Source organism: Macaca mulatta, chromosome Y (genome assembly GCF_049350105.2).
Source record: "Macaca mulatta isolate MMU2019108-1 chromosome Y, T2T-MMU8v2.0, whole genome shotgun sequence".
Classification (NCBI taxonomy): Eukaryota; Metazoa; Chordata; class Mammalia; order Primates; family Cercopithecidae; genus Macaca; species Macaca mulatta.
The window spans coordinates 4,406,816-4,433,442 of record NC_133427.1 but is presented as its reverse complement, the minus strand read 5'-3'; positions in this window follow the sequence as shown (position 1 = coordinate 4,433,442).

The following is a 26,627-nucleotide window of genomic DNA, read 5'->3' as shown; positions in this document are numbered from 1 at the left end:
AACCCCATCACCCCAAAATAGCTCCAGTATGTGTTGTTCCCCTCCCTATATCCATGTATTCTCATTGTTCAACTCCCACTTATGAGTGAGAACATGCAGTGTTTGGTTTTCTGTTCCTGTGTTAGTTTCCTAAGGATGATGGCTTGCAGCTTCATCCACATCCCTGCAAATGGCATGATCTCATTCTTTTTATGGCTGCATAGTATTCCATGGTGTATACGGACCACATTTTCTTTATTTAGTATACCACTGATGCACATTTTTGTTGGTTCCACGTCTTTGCTATTGTGAATAGTGCTGCAATAAACATAGATGTGTACTTGTCTTTATAGTGGAATGATTTATATTCCTTTGGGTATATATCCAGTAAAAGCATCTTCTTGTTGTTGTTGTTTGTTTGTTTTGTTTGTTTATTTGTTTTTGAGAAAAAGTCTTGCTTGGTCGCCCAGGCTGCAATGCAGTGATGCAACCTCAGCCTGCCAGGTTCAGGCAATTCTCCTGCCTCAGACTCCTAAGTAGCTGGGATTACAGCCATGTGTCACCCCGCGCAGCTGATTTTTGTATTTTTAGTAGACATGAAGTTTCTCCATGTTGGACAGGCTGTCTCAAACTCCTGACCTCAGGTGATCCGCCCTCCTCAGTGTCCCAAAGTGCAGAGATTACAAGGGTCAGCCATGATACCTGTCCAAAATGACAGTTTTTTTCACTTTTGGGCATCAAAGATAAAACGTTTCTTGTCTCAGAAGATTCTGTGTTGTATTATCTTCTACCTTCGGTGCATTTTTGCTGATATCATCTATATCCTATTTGTATTACAAATGTTGACATATTGTTACTAGATTAATGTCGTGTATACATCATCATGGCATCCTTTCTTATAATCTTCAATTTTATAGATTTATATAAGAGAATAACTTAAATAAGATCTAGCCAAAGATGACAACATCCCCTGTAAAAAAGAAGCTAGTATTTAACTTAAAGTTGGTGATTTGGGGCCAGGTGTGGTGGCTCACACCTGTAATCCCAGCACTTTGGGAAGCCAAGGCAGGCAGATCACTCAAGGTCAGGAATTCGAGAACAACCTAATCAACATGGAGAAACCCCATCTCTAGTAAAACTACAAAATTAGCTGGGTGTGGTGGCGGGTGCCTGTAATCCTACTTGGGAGGCTGAGACAGGAGAATCACTTGAACTCAGGAGGCAGAGGTTGTAGTGAGCTGAGATCGCACTGTTGCACTCCAGCCTGGGCAACAGGAGTGAAATTCTGTCTCAAAAAAAAAAAAAAAAGAAATTAATTAAGTTAGTGATTTTTCCAGATTATCAACAATTGGTAGCTAAGTAAACTGGAAAACAGCAAGTTGAACTGCAGGTTTCAGTTTTTCCTGAAGACCTTCAGAAATGATGTGCTTGTTTTTGTTTTCTACAAAAATAGAGGCTCCCCATCAGTTTTTCTTTACTTTTTTTTTCCTTCAGGGTCTTATTCTATTGCCCAAGCTGGACTACGAAGGCAAAATCTTGGTTCACTGAAACCTCAGCCTCCTGGGCTCAGGTGATCCTCCCACCTCAGCCTCAAGGGTAGCTGGGACTACAGGTGTGTGCCACTATGTGTTGTTAATTTTTTCGTATTTTTTTTGTATAGACAGGGTCTTGCCATGTTGCCCAGGCTGGTCTAAAACTCCTGCCATCTGCTTTTCAACTTAATAGTATTGTTTGACACAAAATCCTTATTAATATATTCTTGCTTTTCTGGCCCATTAAGATTCAAATAAGTCAACCAGGAATTCCAAATCCTCAGGGTCTAGTAAATTCCTTAGTTACAGAGTGGGGTCTTTTAAAGAGACTATCACATGGCTACTTATTTTACAGATAATAAATAGAAGAACCAGGCTGGGCATGGTGCCTCACACCCATAATCCCAGCACTTTGGGAAGGCAAGGTGGTGGATCACTTGAGGTCAGAAGTTCAAGACCAGCCTGGCCAACATGGTAAAACCCCATCTCTACTAAAAATACAAAAATTACCCAGGCATGATGGTGCACACCGTACTTGGGAGGCAAAGGCAGGAGGATGGATTGAACCCTGGAAGCAGAGGCTACAGTGAGCTGAGATTGCACCACTGCACTCCAGTCTGGACAACAGAGTGAGACTCCATCTGGAAAGAACTAGAAGAACCAGAGAACGGCTGATTAATTAATGTATATCACATCAGAAGATTTGGAGCAGAAAATATGAATATAGCCATCCACTCCTACATTCTCTATAGAAGCATTTTCACTACTTTATACCAACATTTATAATGTTTTCTTTCTCTGCTTCCCTCCATGCTGTCACCATCCTGTCCCAGATTCCAGATCAGCCCAGAAATAGGGTAAGACACAAAACTTCAATCTTCTGTCTCACCAGATCAGCACTCCTGGCCTCAGGAATCATGCCTACACCTGCAGATACAGGTTCTGGTTTACAAAATAATACCTATCCTTTTGGCTCTACCTTTCTACCCTGCCCTAATAGCTTTACACTCCAACAGATCCACAGTCCAGTACACTCCCAGTAAACCTTGGTGACAGGCTGGCCTTCATAGATTAATCATTTTAAGAGAGCACAACATAACAAAATATAGAGAAATAATTCAGTGAGGTTGGGTAAAGAATAACCCAAAACTAGAAATAATGCAGAGAGATTAAAATTTCTTTTAACAATCAAAGAGAATTTATGGAGCTGGAAAATACAATGAATGAAAATTTAAAAGATGTGGAGAATATGAACAGCAGAACTAATCATACAGAAGAAAGACTCCATGAACATATGGGTTACTTGAAAACATACAAGCAGAAGAGAAAATATAATACAAACATTAAAAAAATCATATGGGATTAATGGAACAGCATCAAAAGAGGAAATGTTTGAGTTATAGAAGTTCATGAAGGAGAAAATAAAAAGTTATAAAAAGCTTGGTTAAATAAACAAATAATAGCATAAAACTTTCTAAACCTGGAAAGAATATAAAGATCCAGGCAGAGGAAGATTAAATGTCTTCCATCAGATTCAATCCAAGCAATACCACATGAAGACATGTTATAGTTAATTGTCAAAAATCAAAAACAAAGATGGGATTGAGAGCAACAAGAGAAAAGAGGCAAATAACATACAAGGTATTACTCCAGCTGAGGTGACAGGGTGAGACTCTGTCTTGAAAAACAAAAATATACTAATTAGTATCAAAAAAATAAATAAAAGTATAAAATTCACTGGTAAAAGCAAATACACAGTCAAATTCAGAACACTCTAATATGCCCCACTAATTTTTTGTATTTGTAGAAGAGATGGGGTTTCACTGTGTTAGCCAGGATGGTCTCGATCTCCTGTGTGTTAGAATATGTAAGTAGTACTTAACCACTTATATATTTTATGCAGGTTGTTAAAAAAAACTATTCAAAACCATACTAGCGACAATAATGTGTTAAAGGATACACTACATATAAAGATATAAATTATGACATGGAAAACATAAAATTGGGAGGGGATGCGGCAAACGTAGAAAACCCACCTATGTGGGCCGGGCGTGGTGGCTCAAGCCTATAATCCCAGCACTTTGGGAGGCCGAGGTGGGCGGATCACCAAACTTAACTATTAATATAAACACCACAAGAGAATACTTTTCCTTGAAGGACACATATAGACTAAATGTAAATGCATGGAAAAAGATATTTTGTACAAATGGAAACTGAAAAAAGTACAAGAGTAGTTATACTTAGATAAAGCATACATTAAGTGAAAAATTATAAAATATGACAAAAAGTTATTGTTTCATGATAAAGGCATTAATATATCAAGAGGATATATCCAAGTATAAATATATATGCACTCAACATTGCAGTACCTAAATATATTTATAAATTTGTTGTATATCTATTTTATCATTTATATATAAATATCCCATGGTCATTAATGTTGAGTTTTTCTTAATTTACCTGTTGGGTCTATGTTTTCTCTTAAAAAAGTATCTCTTCAAGTGTTTTGCCCATTTTTAATTGAATTATTTGTTTTTGGACTACTAAGTGACTTTTTTTTTTTTTTCCTGAGACGGAGTCTTATTCTGTCCCGCAGGCTGGAGTGCAGTGGCATGATCTTGGCTCACTGCAACCTCCGCCTCCCAGGTCTAAGCAATTCTACTGCCTCAGCCTCATGAGTAGCTGGGATTTCAGGCTTGCGCCACCATGCCTGGCTAATTTTTGTATTTTTTTAGTAGACATGGGTTTTACCATGTTGGTCAGGCTGGCCTTGAACTCCTGACCTCATGATCTGCTCCCCTTGGCCTCCCAAACTGCTGGGATTACAGCCATGAACCACCATGCCCAGCCCTAAGTGTCTTATATATTTAAATTAACTCATTTTCAGAGGCATAATTTGTAAATACAGTTCCTCTTTTTTTTTTTTTTTTTTTTTTTTTTTTTGAGACAGAGTCTTGCTCTGTCTTCCAGGCTGGAATACAGTGGCATGAACTTCACTGCATGCTCTGCCTCCTGGGTTCATGCCATTCTCCTACCTCAGCCTCTGGAGTAGCTGGGACTACAGGCACCCGCCTCCACACCCAGCTAATTTTTGTATTTTTAGTGGAGATGGGGTTTCACTGTGTTAGCCAGGATGGTCTCGATCTTCTGACCTTGTGATCCGCTCCCTGTGGCCTCCCAAAGTGCTGGGATTATAGGCGTGCGCCACCGCACCCAGCCAATTCCTCATTTTTTATTTTAAATTTCTCTTTATTCTGTTGGTTATTTCCTTTGTTGTGCAGTTTTTTAGTTTAATGTAATCCCATTTGTCTATTTTTGCTTTTGTTATCTGTGTTTTTAAAGTCTTTTCCATACCAATAAATTTTCTCTGAGTTTTATAGTTTTGAAAATTATGTATAAGTCCTTAGTAAGTTTTTAGTTAAGTTTTTGTGTATGGTGATAAATAGTGGTCTTGTTTCTCTTTTTTGCAGGTGAATATGCAGATTTCTCAGCACCATTTATTGTCCCCTTTCCCAGTATGGATATTGGTGCTGTGATTTAAAAAATCAGTTAATATTAGTGTATGGATTTATTTATGTATTCTCTATTTTGCTCCATTGGTCTGTGTCTATTTTTATGCCACATTGTTTTGGTTACTATTGCTTTGTAGTATATTTTGCAGTCAGGTATTGGAATGCATCCAGCATTGTTCTTTTTACTCAGATTGCTTTAGCTATTTAGGGATTTTTGTGGTTTCATATAAAGTTTAGAAGTACTTTTCCCTTTTTGTGAAGAATGTCACTGGCATTTTGATAGAGACTATATTAAATCTGTAGTTTGTTTTGGCTGTTATGGACATCTTAACAAGACATGTTAAGTATGCCTTATTTGGTATGCTTCTATGCTTCGAAGAAAAAGTTTCCAATTGAAATTTGGATCCAACTGAAATTTCAATCCAATTGAAATTTTTTTAGATTTTGGAATATTTACATGTACATAATGAGATATCGTAAGGATGGGAATGAAGTTTATTTATGTTTCATATATACCATATATACATGGCCTGAAGGTAATTTTATACAATATTTTAAATAATTTGTATATGAAGCAAATTTCATGTTCATTGAACCATCAGAAAGCAAAGGTGGCAGGTGTAAAATTTTCCATATGTGACATCATATTGCCACTCAAAAAGTTTCAGATTTTGAACCACTTAGAATTTCAGATTCTCTGAGTAGGAATGCTCTATCTGTATTAATTCTTCCAATCTATGAACATAAAATATATTTTTATTTATTTTTCTCCCTTCAATTTCTTGATTGAGACATTATGGTTTTCATTCTAGAAATCATTCGCCTTCTTGTCTAAGTTATTTGTAGGTATTGTTTTGTAACTATTATAAATGGGATAGCTTTCTTGATTTCCTAATATGATAGCTTGTTTTGGAGTATAGAACACTATTGATTTTTGTATAGTGATTTTGTATACTGCAAGTTTACTGAATTCTTTGATTAGTTCTAATTTCTTTTGGTGGAGTCTTCATTACTTTCTATATAAAATTACAAGCCAATATTTCTGATGAACATTGATGTCAAAATCTTCAACAAAATATTAGCAAACCAAATTCAACAGCACATTAAAAAGATCATTCATTGTGACCAAGTAGGATGCATTCCAGGGATACATGGATGGCTCAACATACACAAATAAATAAATGTGATTCATCACATTAACATCATAAAGGGAAAATATAATTATTTCAATAAATGCAGAAACAGCGTTTGACAAAATCTAACATCCTTTATGATAAGAAACTTTTAACAAATTGGTTATAGAAGGAATGTACGACAACACAATAAAGGCCATATATGACAAGCACACAGCTAATATACTGAACAAGAAAAAATGGAAAGCTTTTTCAGCAAGATCTGAACAACACAAAATGATATCCACCTTCACTGCTTCTATTCAACGTTGTAGTGGATGTCCTAGTCGGAGCAATTAGGCAGAGTAAATAAAATGAGTTAAAAATAAAATGCATTCAAACGGAAAGGAAAGTTGTTAAATTTTGTGTGTGTGTGTGTGCAAATGACATAATCTTACACATTTACACATCTCTAAAGACTGCGCGCGCACACACACACGCACACACACACACCCCATAACTGATAAACTGATAAATTTATTAAAGTTGCGGGACACAAAATTAACATACCAAAATCTGTAGCATTTCTATACGCTAGGAACTATTTTACAAAGAAATCAGACGGGCGCGGTGGCTCACGCCTGTAATCCCAGCACTTTGGGATGCCGAGGCAGGCGGATCACGAGGTCAGGAGACCGAGACCACAGTGAAACCCCGTCTCTACTAAAAATACAAAAAACTAGCCGGGCGAAGTGGCGGGCGCCTGTAGTCCCAGCTACTCGGGAGGCTGAGGCAGGAGAATGGTCTAAACCCGGGAGGCGGAGCTTGCAGTGAGCTGAGATCCGGCCACTGCACTCCAGCCTGGGCGACAGAGTGAGGCTCCGTTCTCAAAAAAAAAAAAGAGAGAAAGAAAGAAATCAAGAAAATAATGCCATTCACAATAGCTACAAAAACAATATAAATCATCATTAATGCCATGATGGGTTATTAATATTAAAAATATTGGGCCACGCATGGTGGTTCAGGCCTATAATCCCAGCACTGTGGAAGGCTGAGGTGGACAGATGGAGTTTGAGACCAACCTGGACAACATGGCAAAACCCCTTGCCTACAAAAAATACAAAAATTAGCCAGGTGTAGTAATGCACTGCCTGTAATCCCAACTACTTGGGATGCTAAAGCAGGATGATTACCTGAGCCTAGGAGGTCCAGGCTGCAGCAATTCGTGATTACACCACGAGCACTCTAGCCTGGGCACCAGACTAGACCTGTCTCAAAAAAAAGGAAAAAGAATATTGTTTAATAATACTGAAATTTTATTTTAAAATAAATTTATGCTAACCTTAATACTGGAATCTTTTCAGTATATTAAACTTGTGGCAAAAATCAAATTAGTATTAATGCCCTTACTAATTATTAGTCTTATTAATTCTTATTATTTAATGATGGTCTGTCTAACGTTTATAGCACAGATTTTTTTTCACAGCACACAAAAGGTGGTGTTTATCATTGCATAATGAAGATAATTTTGTTTATATTTGTATTTTACTAAAATATATACTACAAAATATGTATGTTATTATTTCTCATGCTATCTTACTAGGAGTGACCTCTGTGAATAGAAGCAACCTGTTAAGTGAAATCACGTAGTCACAGCACTGACTTTGAAAAGAATCTGGAATACTATCTTCATCAACTGTGAAAGAAAAAAAAAATCAGTTATCCATGCTTTTCCCAACTGTCTCCAGAAAAAACGTAAATTTTGAATATTTTTTATTTTTGGTGTTACCGATTTCTTAGAATTGCAAAAGTAGTTAAACCATATGGTTTTTAAACAAATGTGTATAGTATGCTGAATACTTCCTTAAAATACATACTATTTTTAGAATTTGACTTTTTGAGCCAACTGCAGTGGCTCAAGCCTGTAATCCCAGCGCTTTGGAAGGCTGAGGCAGGTGGATCACTTGAGGACAGGAGTTCGAGACCAGCATGGAAGCATGGCAAAACCGTGTCTCTACTGAAAATACAAAACTTAGCCAGGCTTGGTGGTGGGTGCCTGTAATCCCAGCCACTTGGGAGGCTGAGGGAGGAGAATTGCTTGAACCCAAGAGGCAGAGGTTGTGGTGAGCCAAGATGGGGCCACTGTACTCCAGCCTGGATGACAGAGTCAGACTGTTTCCAAAAAAAAAAAAAAAGAATTTGACTGTTTGCTTATGTTTAGCTTACCTTTGAGTATCACTAGTCTAAAGTGTATTTTTAGTGGCTTTAAAAAGATTAAATAGATTAAATGTAAAAGATCATATTTAACTGGCCGGGCGCGGTAGCTCACATCTGTAATCCCAGGTGCTGCTACCTCCTTTCCCTTTTGAAGTACTGTCAGAGAAAGCCATCTGAAATAGGTTTCAATAACACCCAGAGTGTTATAATACAAAAATGTCAAAGTTTCAACTGAAATTTATTTATTTTACAAACAGGAAGATCTGAAACTGAGCAAAAGCAGGCAGTTAACAGATGCTGACATCAAGATGACAAACATGTTAAAATTATCTTCTAAAGATTTTAAAGGAGCTGTTAGTCCATTTGTGTTGTTATAAAGAAATGGCTGAGACTGGCTGATTTGCAAAAGAAAATAAGCTTATTTGGCTCACAGTTCTGCAAGCTGTAGAGGAAGCATGGTGCCAGCATCTGCTTCTGGTGAGGCCTTAGTCTGCTTCCACTAATGGTGGAAGGTAAAGGGGACCTGGAGAGTGGACAGACACTTGGAGAGAGTGAGAGAGAGAGTAAAACAGAGAGGGGAGGAGAAATGCCAGGCTCTTTTTGACAACTAGCTCTAGCGGGTACTGAGTGAGAACTTACTACCATGAGATTGATACTGATCCATTCATGAGGGATTTACTTCTATGATCCAAAGACCTTCCACAAGGCCCCACCTGCAACACTGGGTATCACATTTCAACATGAGGACTGACAGAGCCAAACAAACCATATTCAAACTACAGCAGGAGCCATGATAAAAATGATGTGAAAAATTCCAAGCATACTTAAATTTTTTTTTTTTTTGAGATGGAGTCTCACTCTGTTTCCCAGACTAGAGTACAGTAGCACCATCTCGGCTCACTGCAACTTCCGCCACCCGGGTTCAAGAAATTATCCTGTCTCAGCCTCCCAAGTTGCTGGGATTACAGGCAACCGCCACCATGGCCGGGTAATTTTTGTATTTTCAGTAAAGACAGGGTTTCACTATGTTGGCCAGGATGGTCTTGAACTCCTATCCTTAGGTGATTTGCATGCCTCGGCCTTCCAAAGTGCTGGAAGGTCACCAGGCCTACCCAAAACAAATTAAAAATAGAAAGTTCTAACAATGTCTTAGGAAATAAGTGGAAAATATGAAGGCAAACTGAAGGGAATCTTTAGAACTGAAAAATACAAAAACTAAAATTTTAAAAAATCTGTGTATGAGCTCAATAGCAGAATGAAAGGGAAAGAATCAAGGAGAATAAGACAGAAATAATGGACACTGCCTAGGCTAAACAGAGATAAACAAACAGAAATAAAAACGACTACAGCCCTACAAGCACTGGCTAAGAGCAGTTAAGAAATTTCAGCTCTCAGCATCAGCTGCAAACACCTCACCTTTGCCGTGCTCCTCCTCACCTTCAGAGCAGTTCTGCCATACAGAGGGAAGCTAAGCTGTTCTTTAACCTCTCCTACCTGATGGGAATGACTCAGTGAGACATAGCCAAGGCAGCTTGTCTCACCAAGTAATTGTGATACTGCATCCCCCAACATGCTGACTTCCTGACATGTCAGTGCTAGCAGTTTGATTTCTCACAGAATAAGGGGCAAGTATCTTCCCATGGCTTGTTCAGACTTCCCATAGTTATGCTTGCCCTCTGGGCATTTGACACACCCATTCACTTCCCTCTACCCTGGCCACTCTTTCCTCTTCCATCAGCACCCACCTTCTTCTTGCCCCTTCCCCTTTGCATTTGCCAGTGCAGCCCCTGCAGGGCCCTGAAGGCCCTGGTCCTGGTAGTTCTTGGATTTCTTGAAAGCCCGTGTGGGAAACTCCCAATGAACGTTGAAACCTTTTTTGGATTAACTGTACAAGAATAAGTACAGCCTCAATTCTATTCAGGGAGGGTGCAAAAAAGCAGACTAGATATGGTACATCTTTCTGGTGCATCAATTCTACTGCAAGATTTGGAAACTACTGCAAGACTTAGAACAAACAAATTCTACCGCAAGATTTGGAACAAACAAATTTAATTGATTTCCAAGAAAAGGCAACAAGTACAGAGGAAGCATCTACTGCAGAAGTTCCCCAGGAGACTTCAATTGAAGCACCAGCAAAACTAAAAGAAGGCTGAAGCTTGTCCACACATTGAAAGATAGATGTGTCCTGTATCGGTTCTTCCAAGTCAGCCAGCTGTCAAGAAACATGAGATGTGATTCTTCCACCTTACAGAATCTCTCATCAAGACATGAACCAGGCTCCTCTTACATTATAGACAGCTGATGCATGAAGGTGGGTCTCTGGATTGGTCTCATGCTGAATTCAAGCACTTTGGCCAGGGCCCATTGCCAAAATGAAAGACAGCAAGCTGGCAGTTTGCTTTTATGATGTTCTGTAGCCTACAACCAAGACACTTGTCCTGGCTGCTTCCTTAACACTGACATAAGGATGTGCTGATATAAATGAAAACCCAGCTCTATGTGGTTCAGACTGCAAATTGGACATTTGAGTACCAGGCAAGAGGTCTTAACGAGGTTTCCAACCAGACTGTCTAGAATTTACCAAAAATACTGACTTTCCCCCTTTCAGACTCTATCTCCCAAAGAAAGTCAAAGAGGGAGTCTGGATGCCATTAAGACTCTTCAGCCTCTTCCCTAGTGAAAATGGACCTGCCTACAAAGAGGCAACTTACTGACCTCAAAGACACCAGCCCAGATTCCGAGCATTGACTTCCTGCCTACCCATGACAGACATCATCTGAGTATACCAAAGCCAACACTGTTCCTCAACATTCATCTTGCAGACATATTCCAGAAGAACCCCTCAAAACTGCAGAGTGGCTGCCTCATTTTTCCCTCCTGAAAAGTCTATACCTGCTGGTTAGACCTCTCATACTTTAGGGGGCTTAGTAGGAAGTTTGTCAGTTTTGATTATTAAAATAATAATAAAACTGTTTGGTTAGTTTGTTACAATAGTAACCAAATGCTCCCACAGATAACATATTGCACAGATGTTCTGATTTGTCCTTTCACCGTAGGTCAATTTTCCTTAATTTTGTTCATCAAATTGTATTTACTTTAGATAAGAGAGACATTATAGTTACCATGTGCTCTATGGATCTGTATTTTGTTAGATATACAAATTCCAGTCAAAACTCAGAACCATTTTATTAAAATCTGGCTTTTAAATGTTACTTTGAGGTAACATATGTACATTAATGATTGTTACATGTAGTAATTCTATTCTCAAAAGGGGAAAGTGTATATACGTGTGTTGATTTGTAAAAAAGGTATAGTTAATATCATACATTTCAATTTATATGCATTTTATCTTTAAAAAAGTAGAAAACAAATGAAATGGGGGTGGGGAATGGGTTGAAGTATAGATGAAACAAAAATGGCACATGACTGCTAGCTGTTATAGATGATAGGTCTATTATTTTATTTTTTGTATTTTGTATATGTTTTTAATGTTCTGTAATTAAACACTTAAACAAAATGACAAAGTTGATCTACACTTAACTCTTAATATCTTGTTTACCTTTGGGAAGAATGAGAAAGTGACTGTCAGGGGCATAAGCAAGTCTGATTCTATTTCTGGCTTATACAAGTGTATTTACTTTGTTTTAACTCATCAAGTTTTCCGCAAATGTTTTGTGTATATGTGCCTGTATGCGTGTTATATATTAAGAAAAATTTGAATATTGAAAAAAAAATGAACAAACATGTAAGGACCTGTAGTCCCCTGAAAACAAAACAAAAGACCTAACACTGGTGTCATGGAATCCTATAAAGACAGCTGAAAGAGAGCAAGAATTATTTCTTAACGTACTCAAAGAAGTAATGGCTGAAAGGTTCATAAATTTTGCAAAACAGATGTGAACCTACAGATTCAAGAACCTGAACAAACCTAAAGATGATGAATATGCATGTGTGTGTGTGTATATATATGTGTATGTTTTTGTGCATATGTATGTGTATGTATGTGTATGTGGACATATATATATACACACTCTTCTGATTGCATAAGGAATAAATATAATAATAAAATCCACACCAAGATACATAACTGCCAAACTTCTGAAAATTAAACTCAAATAAAAAGTTTCTTAAAATAAGTGAGAGAGGCAGGTGCAATAGCTCATGCCTATAATCCCAGTACTTTGGGACGCCAAGGCGGGTGGATCACAAGGGTCAGGGGTTCGAGACCAGCCTGGCCAAGATGGTGAAACCCCGTCTCTAATAAAAAAAATACAAAAATTAGCCCAGCGTGGTGGCAAGTGCCAATAATCCAAGCTACTCAGGAGACTGAGGCAGAAGAATCACTTGAACCCAGGAGGCAGAGGTTGCAGTGAGTGGAGATCACGCCATTGCACTCCAGCATGGGCAACAAGAGCAAAACTCTGTCTTAAAATAAATAAATGAAAGAAATGACACCTTAGCTACAGAGAAAACCATTTGAAAGTAAATTTCTTATGACAAGCTATGGAGGCCAAAGAAAGTGACTCAATACAACAAAATAACTGTCTACTCAGAATTCTGTATTTACTAAAAAAATATTTTTCGGCCGGGTGCGGTAGCTCATGCCCGTAATCCCAGCACTTTGGGAGGCCGAGGGGGCCGGATCACAAGGTCAGAAGATCGAGACCATCCTGGCTAACACAGTGAAATCCCATCTCTACTAAAAGTAGACAAAATTAGCCGGGCATGGTGGCGGGCGCCTGTAGTCCCAGCTATTCGGGAGGCTGAGGCAGGAGAATGGAGGGAACCCGGGAGGCAGAGCTTGCAGTGACCCGAGATAGCGCCACTGCCCTCCAGCCTGGGTGATAGAGGGAGACTCCGTCTCAAAAAAAAAAAATTTTTCTTTTCAGCGTGGGCATGATGGCTCATGCCTATAATCCCAGCAATCTGGGAGGCCAAGGTGGGCAGATCACTTGAGGTCAGGAGTTTGTGACCAGCCTGGTCAACATGGCAAAACCCCATCTCTACTAAAAACACAATAATTAGCTGGGTGTGGTGGTGCGCACCTGTAATCCCAACTACTTGGGAGGCTGAAGCAGGAGGATCGCTTGAACCCGAGAGGAGGGTGTTGCAGTGAGCCAAAATCATGCCACTGTACTCCAGCATGGGTGATAGGGCATGATTCCATCTCAAAAAAAAAAAAAAATTTTTTTTTTACAGAAATAAAGGGGAAATCAAGACATTTTCATATAAAGGAAAATTAAAATACTTTATTGCCAGAAGATATATGCTATAAGAATGGCTAGTAGAAATGTTCTAAAAATAAAACAGAGAACTCTGAAACATCAGGAAAGAAGAAACAAAGGAAAATACAATAGACTGTATCTCTGCTCTTGAGTTTTTTGCTCATTCATGAGCAAAAATGTTTGAGGAAGCAACTGAGATTTTTTTTTTTCCAACAGGTGAATCATTAAACAAACAGTGATAATCCATGGAATACAACTCAGTGATGGAAGAGGATGAACTACTGGTTTCCAGAGAATTATATTTGGTCAGGAAAAAAAAAAAAGGCCCATCTCAAAGGTTGCACACTATACAATTTCACTTACATATTTTTGAATTGATACATTACAGAAATAAAGAACAGATAAGCAGCTGTCAGAGATTTGGGATAAAAATGGGGATGGGAGGAAAGTGAATGTTGTCCTAAAAGTGCAATTCAAAGGATCTTTGTGGTCATAAAATTTTTCTGTATCTTAATTATATCAATGTGACTATCCTACTTTTGACATGTTCTATAATTTTGCAAGATATTACTACCAGGGAAAACTGAATAAAGAATACCTGGGATCTTCATTGTTTCTCACCTCTGCATGTGGATCTCCAGTTATCTCAAAATTAAAGTCTGATTTTTTTTAAGACTGTGATATGAGAAAATGTGAAGATAAGATTCCACTTGAAATGCCTTCAAATGCTTTTCTGAAGCATGTCAGGAAGACTTTTAGCAATTTCTGCTCCCCTCAGAGGTGCTGGGCTTTATAAGACTCCTGCAATTATCTTGTTTCATTGGTTGATTGATTTTTTAAATTTTTATTTACATTTATTATTTTTTTGAGGCAGAGTCTCGCTCTTGTCCCCCAGGCTGGAGTGCAGTGCTGTGATCTTGGCTCACTGCAACCTCTGCTTCCCAGGTTCAACAGGTTCTCTTGCCTCCGCCTCCCCAGTCGCTGGGATTACAGGGGCAGGCCAGCACACCCAGCTATTTTGTTTTTTTTAGTAGAAATTAGGTTTCACCATGTTGGCCAGGCTGGTCTTGAACTGCTGACTTCAAATGATATGCCCGCCTTGGCCTCCCAGGTGCTGGGATTACAGGGATGAGCCGCCGCACCTGGCCATTTGATTGTTTTTTTGTTTTTTTTTTTTTTTTGAGATGGAGTTTTGCTCTTTTTGCCCAGGCTGTGGTGCGATGGCGCAGTCTCGGCTCACTGCAACCTCTGCCTCCCAGGTTAAAGCAATTTTCCTGCCTCAGCCTCCCAAGTAGCTGGGATTACAGTCATATCCCACCATGCCCAGCTAATTTGTTTTTAGTAGAGACAGGATTTCACCATGTTGACCAAGCTAGTCTTGATCTCCTGACCTCCAGTAATCCACTCACCTTGGCCTCCCAAAGTGCAATTTATTTTTAAAAATTCATTAAATTTGGTTATTAGTAGATACATTTTGGGAACCAAAATGCAGGTTTAGCCTGGTGTGGTGGCTCACATTTGGAATCTCACCACTTTGGGAGGCTGGGGTGGGTAGATTACCTAAACTCAAAAGTTGGAGACAAGCCTGGCCAACATGGAGAAACCCCATCTCCACTGAAAACAAAAATTAGCTGGGTATGTTAATCCCAGCTACTTGGCAGGCTGAAGTAGGAGGATCACTTGAGCCTGAGAAGTCAAGGCCACAACCAAGATCACTTGAACTAGTGCCCTGCAGCCTGGGTAACAAAAGCAAGACTCTGCCTTAAAAAAAAAAATGCAGATTTTGGAGCAGATTGGTTTTGGTGCCCTTAATCCTTGCATTGTTCAAGGATCACCTCTATTCAGGGATGGGAGTATATGGATAAGTTGCATCTGTACTGACCATGTAGAAGAAAATAAGCTGAGCAGAGGAAATTGGTTTTCTAGGCTGAAAGGGGCTTAAGACAGCAGAAAGGGAACAAAAAGTGAATTGATAATTTTGAAGTTATTTTCTTATATTGTTAAAACAGATGGGACTTCCTTATTTTGCTAGTTCAGGTAAGCTGGGCCCCTTCTATTAGTACTGTCACTCTTGTTTTTTTGAAAATTGGTCCACTCAGAGTTGATTGTGTGGCACCTAGTCGTGTTGCCTAGCATCAGTGACTGAATTCTGGTTTTGTCTGGTCTTTTGGGCCTAGTGAAGAAATTTGGTCCAAAACAATGCCCTCCTGTAAATTTCATTGATCAAACCCATGTTTTTAAAAATATAAATGTTAACACTGAAATAGAATAAGCTGAGAGACTTATATTAAGAATGCTGACAAACTGCTTTTTCATTTGTAAGCACAAACTGATTATTAAAAGAAAAAGCACAGTGGGAAGGACGTAAATGAGCTATTAATTGGAAATGGAAACATTAAAGAAGGCTACAAGAGAAGACCTGTACCTGTCCGTGTGACTTTCTACTCTGCTGTTTCTAAGACTAATGTGTACCAAAATTTATCACTGTAAATGAAATTAGTAGAATAACTACACAAATGGAGACTAGCTCTTCTCAAGAAGTGTCCATTTCATCAGGAGTTTTACCTGGGCATGCCAAAAGATAATCTCTATTTAAACTTTAAATAGAGGGCTGTATTTAAAAGCTACTATGTGAAATTTGTTTTCCTGGCCATCCCTTATATAGATTAGATGGGTAGCTACATAGCCAGATAGATAGATATATAGACACATACGTAGATACACACATAGATATGCACATAGATACATACATAGATATTAAGCAGGGAACAATGGATACTTTTTAAAAAATGTTATTTTGTCAATAATATTTTGGGACTTTTCCTTTCTTCTTGTGTTCATAAATCCAGTGAATATGGGATCAATTAATATACAAAATGTTTTCTTTCCTCTTCGCACCCCTAAGCCAACTTCTAGGCATTTAAAACAGAAAAATAATCACAAAATTAACTGTTTTCACCCTTACTTTTACCTCTGAAGTTACCCAAACAAAATCACATAGCTTGAATGCTAAATATAATCAATAAAGAAGACAGTAACAGCATGTTCCTGATTGTCCATAAGAACAGCCATGCCACAGGTTGCTGCTTTCTTGGTACATGTTTACCAGGACAAGAAATGGGCTGGAGACATTGTGGTGCTCATAATTCTCAGGAGACTTTCTGGCATGGAAGAATGTTTTACTGTGCTCTAGATTTTGGAGAGCAATCATGCCATTTTTTTCTTATTACATGTGAATTTACCTGTAAATTCTTTTCCCCTCTAGTGACAGTGCAGTCACAACACATTTAATGTTTATCACTGCAACTATGTATCCTTCATTGTTAGCACCTCTGTGGTTTGTACCACCATAAAAATAATGGGATTAAAGTTGACAGATTCAAAAACTATGTAGAAAACATAATAGGGAAAACTATTTAGAAAACATAATATAGCAAAAGAGAATATAACAAAATACGAAAAAGCCACATTCCTGAAAAATGACAGTAATATATAAATCCTGGCATATTTAAAACAATTACCTGGTAGTGTCATGTGAATCATGTAATCATATATATTAGATTTTTGTTCTTCAAAAGGAATTAGTAACATACAAGAATTTCATGTCCACATAAAAGAGGGTAGAAGAAGGTATCTCTTGCCAAAATCAACTCTGCTACATCTGACTTCAGCTGTTTAGTGTAACTATACTAATTAGTAATTTTGTTAGTGGTTTGTAATGCCTTAGCAGAAAACTGAAACAGGACCCAAAGGTTTTCAGCTTGAAAACCGTGGTTTCATGCTGTTATTCTGCTAAAGTTCTGTGCTTGACCATAGCCACCACTTCTTAATAGCAGTGCTGAGATTTAAAAAAAAAAAAAAAAAAAAAGACTCCTGATTCCAGTCTCAGACAATGTCTCCCATACTGCGAGGATTCCTTCTCAGTGAGCCTCATAAGGGCCTTTCATTAGGGAAACTTTAAATGCATTATGTAAGTGTGAATGCAGTCCTCACATTTACCTAAGTAACAAGTACAATTTGAATTATGGTGAAGTGGATCTAAATCAGTACTGAGACCAGTCTACTAACCCATGTCTACCTAAGAATTCATTTTCTATAAGCTAACATCCAAGTTAAAATGAGTAAGTTTATATATATCGTTAACAATTCAAATCAGCATTAACTTTCTGGCAGGGGAAAAACAAAGATTGACAGAAGAGATTTAAAATAAATGTTTATTTTGTATATTTTGTTCTCTGGGTTGCTATTATATATCTTTTAGAAAAAATAATAGGGGCCGGGGTAATGGCTCATGCCAGTAATCCCAGCATTTTGCGAGGCCAAGGAGAGTGGATCACAAGGTCAGGAGTTTGAGACTGGCCTGACCAAGAGACCAGCCTAGCCAATATGGTGAAACCCCATCTCTACTAAAAATACAAAAATCAGCCAGGCATTTTTGTATTTTTACAGGTGGCAGGTGCCTGTGATCCTAGCTACTCGGGAGGCTGAGGCAGGAAAACTGCTTGAACCCAGGAGGCGGAATTTGCAGTAAGCCAAAGATTGAGTCATTGCACTCCAGCCTGGTGACAGAGCAAAATGGTGACTCACACACACACAGAAACACACACACAAAAGAAAGAGAGGAGAGAGAGAGGGAGGGAGGGATGGAGGAAGGGAAGGAAGGGAAGGAAGGGAAGGAAGGGAAGGAAGGGGAGGGAGGGGAGGGAGGGGAGGGAGGGGAGGGAGGGGAGGGAGGGAGGGAGGGAGAGAGGGAGGGAGGGAGGGAGGGAGGGAGGGAGGGAGGGAGGGAGGGAGGGAAGGAAGGAAGGAAGGAAGGAAGGAAGGAAGGAAGGAAGGAAGGAAGGAAGGAAGGAAGGAAGGAAGGAAGGAAGGAAGGAAGGAAGGAAGGAAGGAAGGAAGGAAGGAAGGAAGGAAGGAAGGAAGGAAGGAAGGAAGGAAGGAAGGAAGGGGTAATGAATGAAATCAGTAAATTACACAAAATATAAACCAAGGGCACTTTTTGTTTTGTTGTTAATATTCCACAAACTGATTTTTAAGTTGTACTAGGAAGTTCTTATTGTAAGATCTTTCCTTTTTTATACAAGCATTAAAAGTCCCGGGAACTGAAGAGTTTGCTTATTTTTTTGTTTTTGCTGTTATAACTACTATTACCGTAAGCTTAAATAAGAGTAATAGTACTTTTTCTCCAGGTAAGTACATCCTGTTCATAGGATTCATGCTTGCTGTGCACACAAACAAGTTTGTTTTCATTAAGACAAATACTGTGCGCTTTATTGATCCTGAGAATTAACATTTCCAGAATCTGAGATGCTCTTTTTCACATAAGAAACTAAGCAACATGGGTAATATGGTTCAGAATCCTTAGACAAATTAACACATTAGTCTTATGCAGAGTCTAAACCATATGTTAGTGTACATTTAAAACAGGAGCCTATTATGGTATAAAGGATGATTTATAGAATAGTCACTCATGATTTTATTCATTAGTATACCTCTAAAATGTCGAGAACAGTAAGACATTCTTCCAGGCCACAAAGTCTCCTGAGAATTTTGAGTCCCACAATGCCATCTGCCCATTTCTTGTCCTGGTAGACATACACCAAGAAAGCAGTAACCCAGGCCCAACTTTGAAGTGGAGATGGAAGTGGGTGACGGAGGAATGTGGAAAGAGATGGGAGAGGAAAGAACTCTGTATCAAGAGCTGCTTTACCTGAAGAAAGCTAAAACAGATTCATTACCTTGACATGGCTACCTAGGCTGCTCTAGGCAGCTCCTGAAGTAAGCAGGTGATATTCATATTGAGACCCCTGCTGATTACCAAACTTAAAAATGAATTGGGCTATTAGAGGGAAAAGAACTCAAATAGCAGCTGCCACAGACACAACACCAGCAATATTTGGCTGTGCTGTCTTGTAACAGGTCTGCTTAGAAGGCCTTCTATTGCTAGTAAATAAAAGAAGGGTATTCTTGTGCTGGTAAGTATACGTTTAATAGAAGGAGAAGACTGCTAAACATAGTTGTTATAAGAAATGCTACCTTTGGAGATAGCATAGACTAGCAGAGTACTCTTGGTTCTGTTTGGTAAACATGTAAAATTGGTATAAACTTAGCCAAGGAATACATAGTCTTGTCCTTTTACAATCCTTTAACAATTCAGGAAAATCGAGGTTTGCAAATGTTAATTTTTTGCACTTTCACAGAAGATTAAATGTTTAAATTCACCAGTATAATTCATATTTTTGTTCCCTATTTTGCCATTTTATTTGGAAAAGTTGTGTTCCTTGGTAAAATTCTAACACTGTATTCAGTAACAAACATGTTCAATAGTCCATACTGTGGTTTTTATTTTGTCTTTTTATTACCAAGTATTTGTCTTTAATTATATTATTTTCTTCGATTGCACTTACTTTTCCTTTTATTAATTTTCCAAGCTGCCAAAATGGTGTTGAAATTGCCACTGAATATCAGTTATGCAGCACTGATTATCAGTTATAGAAAATGAGAAAAAAACTAATTTGATTAAATATATTCTTATATATTTTAGTAGATTTAATATATTTATATTTAGTAGATTGGTTTTGTTTCATTTGTATTTGCTTTTGCTACTAGAATAAAAGAATTTTAGACCAATGGAACAGAATAAAGAACCTAGAGATAAGCTTGCACACTTACAACTATCTGATCTTTAAAAACCTGACAAAAACAAGCAACGGGAAAAGAACTCCTTATGTAATAAATGTGCTGGAATAAGTGGCCAGCCATACGTCCAAGACTGAAACTAGATCCCTTCCTTTCACCACACACAAATATCAACTCAGGGTAGATTAACAACTTAAGTGTGAAACTAAAAACTATAAAAAGTTTGAAAAACAACCAAGGCAATACCATTGAGGACACAGGCACAGGCAAAGATTTCATGACAAAGATGCCAAAAGCAACTGCAACAAAAGCAAAATCTGACAAATGGAATGGATTAATCAAGACAGCTTCTGCACAGCAAAAGAGACTATCAACAGCGTAAACAGACAACCTACAGAATGGGAAAAAAATTTACAAACTACGCATCTGACTAAGGTCTATTATCTAGCATCTACAGGGAACTTAAACACATTTGCAAAGAAGAAAAACAACTCCATTAAAAAGTGGGTGAAAGGCCAGGCGCGGTGGCTCAAGCCTGTAATCCCAGCACTTTGGGAGGCCGAGGCGGGCAGATTACGAGGTCAGGAGATCGAGACCATCCTGGCTAACACGGTGAAACCCCGTCTCTACTAAAAAATACAAAAAAACTAGCCAGGTGTGGTGGCGGATGCCTGTAGTCCCAGCTACTTGGGAGTCTGAGTCAGGAGAATGGCGGGAACCCGGGAGGCAGAGTTTGCAGTGAGCAGAGATCACACCACTGCACTCCAGCCTGACAACAGAGACTCTGTCTCAAAAGAAACAGAAATACCATTCAAGCCAGCAATCCTATTAGTAGGTATTTATCCAAAGGAATAGAAATCATTCTATCATAAAAGCACATGCATTAGGTTCACTGCAACACTATTCACAACAGCAAAAACATGGAATCAACCTAAATGCCCATCAACGATAAATGGATAAAGAAAATGTGGTACATATAGACTGTAGAGTGCTATTACGTAGCCATAAAAAAGAACAGTATCATATCTTTTGCAGGGACATGGATGGAGCTGTAGGCCATTATCCTTAGCAAACTAATGCAGGAATAGAAAACCAAATACAACATGCTCTCGCTTATAAGTGGAATCTGAATGATGAGAACTCCTGGACACATAGAGGGGAGCAACACACAATGGGCGTTTCAGAAGGTGGAGGGTGGGAGGAGAGAGAGGATCAGAAAAATTAACTAATGGATACTAGGCTTAATACCTGGGTGATGAAATAATCTGTGCAACAAACCCCCAGGACACACATTAACCTATGTAACAAACCTGCACATGTATCCCTGAATTTATAATAAAGTTTGAAAAAAAGAAGAGAAGTATTTTGTTTTTATTAACTTTCATTAGTAAACCATGCTCACATGAAAGTTAAGCACACATGCATAGCCAGAGGTTGCCTGCCTGACAAATTTCCATAGATCTACATCTTAGGAAAACGAGTTTTATCGATTATTCTTTCATTGGAGGAAAGCACTCCTACCTTTGGGTGAACATTTTTCCTAATAGAGATTTTTAATATTGTGTTTATTGTAAACCACAGTGAAAATACTGTGCTTTTAAGTAACAGCAAAATGTATGTCCATATGATGAGGTGATTATAAATTAATAAACTATCTAAACTTTAGCAGTTAATAGCTGACATTGTAAATTTAAAGTAAACGACCTAAACATTAGTAGTTAATACCTGACATTAAAATAATGCTATATCCTATTTGAAATTCCTGTAGAAGATATTAAAATGGGTAAGAAATTTCTCTCCTTAGCTTGTCAAGATAAACAGATTAAGTTCTCAACTGTTTTGATGTCTGCCCATCTCCATTGGAGAGATGCTAAGAAGAATTAACTCAGTCTCTTAGTCCTCATCATTACACTTCTGATCTCCTTTGTATACGGCTGTGTCTAGATTCTAGGTTTAGTGACCTCAGTGTCATTATATCAGGCTCATTAGAGACTCTTATCAATAACAGGCCACAAACAAGTGTAAGAATCCTAAGACAGTGTTAAGAAGTACTGCTGCAAAGTATCTGAAGGCATCAAACCTTTTAATTTTTCCCCAAGAATCTGTCTCTGTCGACCAGGGACACCATTTTTTGTTTCCCCATTGTTCTATTTCTTCACTGTAGATTTAGTATTCATCAAATCTTATAATGACCAGTATCAGTAAGACAAATTACAATTCAAATGTTTTTCAAGCATTTTCTATACACAAGGTACTATATCAGTGGATGGACTATAGTAATAAGGCAAGTTCACATTCTAGTCAAGGAGCAAATGTTGACCAAGTAAGTATTTAATCATTGTACCTATACATCTCTATTTCTATACTTCAGAACCAGCAAAATAGCTTTTTAAACTTCCAAAATGCATCCCCTGCTTGAGGTTCATTGTATATAACTGAACTTATAAAACATGTTGAATCTTTAAATAGGAAATGAGAAAAAATTAATTTGTAATGCAAAAGTCAGATATGTATTGGTACAAGTAAAACTGGGCTCCAGAATTTGGTTCCAAAGAATTTTTTGAATATAAGGTATCAAGCAAAGAGTCATGAAAGACCTCTGTTAGGAGAATGAAGTTAAAGTAGGTTCTGGGTCTTCTTGTTAGCCTGACTATAGAAATACCAACGAGTAGCTTAGATTATAAAAGCTACTGGTAACACGGCACCTCTCATGGACTTATCCTGATTAGTTCTGGAACAGACACAGATAGGCCTGGGCGTTGGAAATGTGTTTGCTAAAGAATGTACATTCTTTTTCTACTTTGTCCACATCCTCCATAGTATACTTCCCATATCCTGGAGATGACTAGTAATGCACATTGAATAGTTTCTATGGCCAGTGTTTGTTGTACAAATTTGCCATCATAGGGAACAATGTCTCCTTTGTTGTGAAATAGGTTTTGTCTCATACTTACACATAATACACTGAAGTTTGATTTTGGCTAATTCTGGCAATGATACAAAAACAAATACACAAAGATAACAAATTCAACTGACTTCCACAGGCTGCTTCTTTCCCCTTTGCTCATTTCACCTTCAATCCCTCATCCTGTGGAATGAACCTCTTCATCACCTGCAAAGGGAGTCCGAGACCTTAAAGGGAATATATGCATACTACTTTGATCTAATAATTTTCAACAATAAAACTGATGAAAATGATTAGACATCTGGAAGAAGCTGTTGAGTTCATAGGCACAGACCCTCCATTGGTCCCAATCTCCTAGAGACTAGATAGCTGAAGGATTTTAGTATAACTAGAAATCATCTCTTCCCTTGTCATTATCAGTCCTGTTTCAGCAGGTCTAACTAGAGACTCATTAGTTATAGTGTTACCTAAATTTACAATTATTGTCATACTCAAAAAAAAGAAGGAAAAAAAAGTAATTTAAGGAGACCATATATTTTAAAATTAATTCTCCTAAACTTTAATATATATTTCAGTGTACAAATTATTCAATTATTTGGAATGATTAGAGATAACTGGAAATCATAGCTTTTTATTGTCAAGGCTCCAATAACTGCACAAAATAGCTGCTTTCTATAATCCATATTATTAATAATAAAAATTATCTTTTATTAATAATAAAGTCTTGAACTGAGAACACTGCACTTTTTAGTCTGATTTTATCGATTAAAAGGTTTTTCTTAATTTATTTCAAATAGTGATAAAGTTACAGCATCTTAAAAAATTTTTTTTTTCACATTCTTTCATGTAACTTCCAGATGTGTTAATATAGTCTCTTTACAATACTCTGAAAATCTTTTAAAGATATAAAGTTGAGTCTTGAGTAACGCATGTCAGATCACTGTGCCTGTACCAAAGAAGAAAATCTGTAGTCTTTTTAAAAAAATACTTTCTATCCTTATTCTAGAAACAAAATGTATAGTCTTTTATCAAAATATATTCTATCTATGGCATACTCAGTGGATATAAAATGTCCTATAACTAAGCTATAAACCCATAATCTCTTAAACTGGGGGAAACCTTTTTATAACTTACTTTTACTACTAATAATTATATAGTGAAATATATTTGTAATTTTGTCTCAATTTCATTTTTGTAAGATTTTGCTTTTTTTTTTTTTTTTTTAGACAAACTCAGGCTGGAGGGCAGTTGCACAATCTCAGCCCACTGCAACCTCCGCCTCTTGGGTTCAAGCGATTCTCCTGCCTCAGCCTCCCAAGTAGCTGGGATTTCAGGCTATACCACCATGACCAGCTAACTTTTGTATTTTTAGTACAGTCGGGGTTTCACCATGTTGGCCAGGCTGGACTCAAAGTCCTGATTTCAGGTGATCCACCCGCCTCAGCCTCCCAAAGTGCTAGGATTACAGGAATGAGCTACTGTACCCTTCCAGATTTTATAATTTTGGAACTTATTATCTGAAAGTAATATTTTAATTAAGCAAAGAAATGCAGATTTTTAGTTGATTTTTTTTACTGCAGCTTCAAACCTTTGGGCTTAAGCCATCCTCCCTCTTCAGCCTCCCAAGTAACTAGGACAGGCAGGCATGAGCTACTGAATTCAGCTCAGATTTTTCGTATTTTAACACAAATCAGATTAGGTATTAGCTCTCAACTGAATTACTCCAAATAATTCATCTATCAAAAAATGCAAACTTAAAATTAAGCTAGGAGGACAGTTTGAGTAGTTTTAAAATATACATACTTACTCATGTGTTCAATAATTAAACATAATTGAGTTCTTCATTTTATTATAGATACATCTAGTTTTACCAGCCAATAATCTTTTATATTTTAGAATTTGTTGGTGATCCTTTAACTAACAGAAGACCAAGGAATGAATAACAGTTGGCAGGACAACAAAATAATCTGAAATAGCACAGTTTGGGTTACTTGTAGAGTTGCTTCTGTTCCCTCTTGCTTTATCCTTGATACAAGAGAACAATCATTTCATATTCATTTAGAAACTGTGTCATGATTTTAACTATCCTCCTGCTGTCAGAGGCATTCAAACCAGAGTGACTCCATCTTGAGCATGGGCTGGGTAAAATATTTTACTCCCTTCATATCCCTGTGTCATCAACCTATAAAACTTTTAAGGTCTGGCCATGTATTCCCTTCCTTGGTGCCCCACCTTCCTCATGAAGTGTGTCACGGTAAAGAAAACTTTTCTTTTTGCTTGTACTTGTTGCCAAATCCCACAAGACAGTTGAGATAGGGCCAATATGAGTAATTTCATAATTCTCAACTACTGCAGGCTTTCTTTCTTTCTTACACATCCTGGAATTTTTTTTGCCCTGAGATGTGGCCAAAAAAATAAAATCAATTTCTCATAGGCTGCCTCAAAGCTTGGCTACATTTTGATAAGCATCTCTCATCACTTTCTCTGCCAGATATCATTAATAAACCTATTTTAATTTCTAATCCTATGCTTTTCAGAAACAGACACATAACTTCCCTGGACCTCTCATGTCACTAGAGAGCTGCAGTCTAGGTGAGGGCTCTTAATTCCTAAGGGAAGCTAGAAATCTCTTGTAATAGTGAACAAAATGCTATGAGATGAGAGCATTGGGTCATTCTAAGACAAAGGTGGCACCACATGAGGCCACTGAGAATTTTATTTGAATTAGAGAATCCACATGAAACCCCATGATGTAGCATGTATTTGCTTCAGTCAACACCTACCTTATCTAGGTCCAATAAAAGCATCAGAGTTTAAACGTATGTACAATGAAATTCCTAGGGCTTCAGCCTCACTTCTTTGGTTTGCCAGTAAAAAACAAAAACTGACAATCCAGCTTGATAGATGATGATTACATCCTCGAGGAGCAGTTTCTAGCCTGCTATTAGCACCCCTGCACCTGGCACTGGCAATTCTTGAGACCCCATAGCATCATCAAGGATGACAATGATTGGGAAATGATTCAGAAGAGTGTCTGATGCTCCACCACCCAGATTGCTTTTGGCCTAGTCATGTGGAAAGAGAGTATTATTTTCCAGGACAACATACTGGTTGACAATTTCATCTCACAAAGAAAGGCAGCTAATATCACTGTCCTCTTTGCCATCTCTGACACAATGGGCAGGCAAAAATTATCCAAAGAAGAGCTGGTAGTACCAACAGACAGGTTCTTAACTTCCTGTGCCAATGTTCCTCAATGGTGACATGGAGCCACTAATACTACTGATTTCCTAAGTTTAAGACGAAATACAAAGTTCTTAGGAATGCTAGAAATATTCCACATATTGATCTAACTGTGAGTTTATAACAACAGTGTATTTGCCAAAATTCATGGAGCTGTTTATGAAAGGTTTTATAAAATAATACTTTTGGGGAAAAGTCATCTACAAAATACATCTGGTAAACAGAAACATGCATGCATAGTAAATGTACGGCTCAATGAATTA